This window comes from Solanum lycopersicum, chromosome 10, assembly GCF_036512215.1.
Source record: "Solanum lycopersicum chromosome 10, SLM_r2.1".
Classification (NCBI taxonomy): domain Eukaryota; kingdom Viridiplantae; phylum Streptophyta; class Magnoliopsida; order Solanales; family Solanaceae; genus Solanum; species Solanum lycopersicum.
In genome coordinates this window covers 48,588,019-48,593,195 of record NC_090809.1, presented here as the reverse complement: position 1 = coordinate 48,593,195, position 5,177 = coordinate 48,588,019, and positions in this window count along the sequence as shown.

Sequence of the window (5,177 nt, the reverse complement as noted above, 5' to 3'; positions counted from 1 at the left end):
CTTGGCCAACTAATGACTTGTTGTTACCCGTATGAACTTAATTAATGGGATCTTCAATCACATATGTTGCGTTACAATCAGTGTTGATCTTCTCAAATAGAAAAAGTCTTACTCTCTTCTATGTTCCATTTTAGAGTCAACTTTGACTACACATAATTTATGTAAATACTTTGATCTCGTAGCAGCTTCTTTACAATATTATGTCTCACACGTGTATTTAATCTTATCACTAAAAAATTATTTTTCAGAACAATTATTATTGTTTGGAAACCACATCTGTATTTTGAAATTCACTTACTATCATTGAACCCTCTCGTAAGAGTTGTTAAAAATTAAACTGAAATTGATAATCTAAATCGATAATTTGGCTATTTGGTAAATGGTTCGAGTTAATGGTTTAAGAATTCGGGTCTCGATTTACATAAAATTCTTATGACTTGTCAATTCGGGTCTCGATTTGACAATATTTCAAATCGGGTGCATCGACAATCCGATAAGTAGCTTAACTAATTACATTTATATCACTTAAGGCCTTAGGAACTTTTAGCCTTTACAATTCAGTACTCAGAATTTTTACGATGACTTTGTACTTGACACTCAAATTTCACAATAATATTCCAAAGCAGCGACTGTAATACCATATATAAAAAAATATGTAATAAGGGCATATATTTCATTTGATATTGTTTCAAAAATAGAATAATTTGATTGGTTGTCATGTTGACTCAATGAAGTTATTTAAAAATAAATTTTGGGCTAAAACCTATTGGAAAAATTGCGCCTGGCAGCAATAAAAAAAGATAATGGGGATCAAGAGGGGTTTGTTGCAAACATCAACCAAGAAGAATAAGAAGAAAATTTTGAAGAAGAAAGAGAGGAAGTGTGAAAAAAAGATGAGACATATGCAGAAAGAAAAGCAAAGAGTTCAAATAAAGATCTTAGAGGGGAATCATGCTAAATATCAATCGCCTAAGGCTGTTAAGCAAATCTATAAGGAGAAAATCGGGTGAGTTTATAAACTTAGTTATATATTTAAATTCGTACATTTCATGACTATCAAATTAGGATTTTAAATTAGAGAAATAAGGGTCAAAGAGAGAGAGGAATCTATTGAAGTATTGTGATTTGACTGAGTAAGTTAGTGTTTGCAATAAAATTTTATAGTTCATCATAAACCAAAGAAGAGTTGATTTACACCGAGGTTAGTTTTGTTTATTATAGTGTGAATTAATCATCAATGAGGTTGTTTAGCTGGATTAGAAGCAACTATTTAATATAAATTGGTAGATTGAGAGTCTATTATGAAACCTTGAGGATTGGGTATTCTGAATTTAGTATGAATTATCCTAAATGAAGAAATTAATACGAGATTATCATGATATCATTATAGACTGATCGAGGAAGACTAATGGATTGCTTGAGGTGACAATTTTGGTATATCAACACGAGTACTATGAGTAGTAATCTTAACACAATTTGTATTTCACAAATTTTCTGATTTTTGCATGATTTATAAAGTAAATGTGTTATTGATTGATTTGAACTTGCATGTGCGATGAGTCTTTTACTGTACATGATTATTTGAGATGATTTTATTCTTACAACATATGATTTTTGTTATTAATAAGGTTGTACACTTATTTGACAAATTGTATTTTGACAGGTTATTGGTAAACTTTGAAATGATATCACGATTTGAAAAAATTTAAATGCTCTATTAGATTTTGAAATTCTTCTGCTGATTACAAAAAAGTATAAATGAGATTAGACCTTGATGAATTCCGTAGATAACGACGGGTTCGTTAGACCTGATGCACCTTGTAGTTATTGATTTTTAATAAAGCCCTTGCTAGTGGGAAGGTAGAACTAGTATATTATTACTGATATCCCTCGATTAGGGATCTACTAATATGAATAGTTAACTCTTTTATGAGGAGTTAACTTTTATTGGTTACTTCTTAAAGAGAAGGTCATTCTAATTACATGGTTCATCCTTGGAAACCTCCTAGATATAATGTTCGATATAAAAGTGTTTTTCTAAGGTTACAACTATAAGATTTGATATGAAACTATTTTGTTGAGTTTCCAGGTATAAATATTTAATATGTAAATATTTTTCTGAGTTTACTAGTAAGTGTCTATATTCATGTTGCTTACATGAGGCAAATGAGATTGAATATTGTTAACATTTCTGAAAAAGGCATTGATTTTAGTAATTTGAATATCATAATAGCATGTTTCTGACTTGTCCTCATTAAAATAGTTGTGGTTATGTGTTATTACTCAAAGAGATAGCGTAACTTCTCGGTTTATTTTACTAACAATGTTGGTGACATGGGTAATGGTTTCTTTAACTAGAGCTTACGAGTTGATAATTCCTGGTGAGACCCGCACTTTTCGTGTGGAGAATAAGCTTCTTTGTTGTTATAAACATTTCTTGGAGTTCTTATAGTCAATTCATACTCATTTCTTTTATTAAAATTTATGAGTATTCTTATTTTATTGTAAACTGGTGTCTATTATGAGACTTAAGTTTTTGAGTTGGAATTAGTATTTTTACTCTTCAAATAGTTTATTGATGAACAAGGTGGATTAATGATGAGATTGGTTGGATACATTATTGATTTATCATATACGTAATTTTAGGATAGGCCTAAAAACATAGGAAATTCTCTCCGATTTTCTGTAGATTTCTGGTTAAGGCTTGTTGTGGAACTCTTCTCCTTAGGGCCAGTTACGGTTCTAACTTAGGTTTCGACAACAACATCATCATTTATTTTACTATCACTGCTTTTACTCCGGTGAGTTATATTAAATATCATTCTCTAAGTGTCTAAATTGAGGTTCAAATGGTTGATTCAGTCTTTGTTTTTATTTTCTAATTACAGTGAGAGAGTCACTAATATGCCTCCAAAATTGAAATTATACAATCTGCAATGAAAAAGTTTTTATTAGCAATGTTCTCATGATCTTTAGTGATTTTCGTTAGTGGTCTTGTAATGATTTCTTTTTATAGTTCATATTGAAATTGGTTTGGTTGTTATGAGGAATCCTTTTGAGTTTGTCAGCTTGGGAAATATTATCTTTGTTCGGGTTAATATGATGTTTTATTAAGTTCTTTTTGTAGTAATTGACTAACAGGGAAAAGTTCATCACTGAATACTAGTTGTTGCGTATTGTTAATTAGTGGTTCGTACATTAGTAATTCTCAATGAAATGTTGTGAACTATTAATGGTTAACATGATAACCGAACTGATAATGATCACTCACCGATAAATCAATAATTGATAAACCGATATCTTTTCATGACAGTTTAGCATGATTAAAACCAATCGAACTGACCGATGCACAACCTACCTCTAGTATATTAGAATATTCAATTTGTTTAGTGCCATACTTATGGTACCTCTCATGTATGATCTCGGACTCTTTTCAAAACAATGTATCAAAAATTAATATCATTTTCTACATTAGAAATATTATCACTTTTAAAACCTCAATAATACTTCATTTTTATTTTTCTCAACTCTAACATTGCATTCAGTCACATCACAACTTATTTCTACTAACATGTATATGCGACATTCTTCTTCTAGTTGTTGTTGAAAGTCAATACAAAGAGAAATATTGAAATCAAACTGTTGGTAAGAAAACTTTTCCACAGTAAAGTATAATAAAGGCAAGCCCTTTCAAAAGCTATTAAAATAGTCTTCATATATTAGCTATTTCAAAATTCACTAAAGCAATTCAATTGTTGAAAAACACATAATATTTATATCTACGATTCGTAATAGTAAATTATGATGACTGGTAGGAATCTGCCAAATTAACATCAAGAAGTAACTAATATAGAAATGACTCACTTATACATTATTAATGTTGCAAATCTAAACATGAAATTTTTGAGATATCATTTTTCTCACATTTCATCATAAGGAAAACAAATTACTAACATTTTCACCTTTGAACAATGTTGGTTACAAACAATTTATGCATAAAATACTCAGGTTCTATAACTTTCAATCAGTCCTTTCTCATAATTCCACATGAATCACTTTCACTATCTTGTACCACCTTTGATACTTTCAGGATTTTCATATGTGAGTATAGTTTGAAGAATTTTTTTCATTTCAAGAACTTAAGAGGTTCTAGAATCACAAAAATGAATAAATTATTCTTCTTCGTCAACTTGGGTGTAGAACACCAAACGTTTAGTTCACACACTTGTGTTCAACTATGTCAAACTTTAACACCGAAACTTTCACATATTAGCCACAAGATTCACTTGAGAAATAACTACAATAGTTTATGTCATCCGCTTTCTCAATTTTTTTTTATTTAGCGGAATTATCATTCTCCAAAGTTTCTACTACATTGAAAATTATTTTGGCCAAATTTGCAACACTAAAGTATGTTAAAAATATATTATACAATGTTAGAATATATGCGTCCACTACAAGTCAATGGACCAGGTCCCTTGACACACTTAAAAGATAACAACTGTAAATGAATGCATATTAATGATACAGTGAATTTACCTGGAAACCTCCTTGCTCAAGGGAATAAAACCATGACCTGTCAGACAGGATTTTCAAACCGTTTCACTAATCTTCAAGGGCAAGAGTAAAACCGGTTACAACAAAATGTGAGAAAAATTTATTAATCTCACTATCAAGCAATAACTCTATTGCTTGATGAGCCTAAGTAGATGTTACTCTAACCACTAAGCTATCACCTCTAGACAACGTAGGATTTTCTAAGAAATCTAACAGACTGTCCACTAAACCATTACCCTGCTAATGATTCAGAATTTTGTAAGTAACACACAGGTTGCCCACTAATTAGTTAAACTTACTAACATAGAATTTTCATATCAGACCACATTGATTCCTTTATAAATTTTAGGATCACTTCACAATATCAGATCAAAAGAAAATACTTCTAATCACATACACGTAATCTTTACTTCATCTTGAATCATTTGAAGTATTTCTTCACCTTAATTTTCTCAGCCTTTGCAAGAGTTCTTGAAATTTTCTTTTTTAAGTTGCAAAAACTAAAGCTAGCATGTATGGAGATGTTGTCCTTGTATAGAAAGGTCACAATCCTAAAGGCCATGCAATTGGTTGAGATTTCTAACGCCTTTGCCGATGTTGGAGACTGCACCAACTTTTTG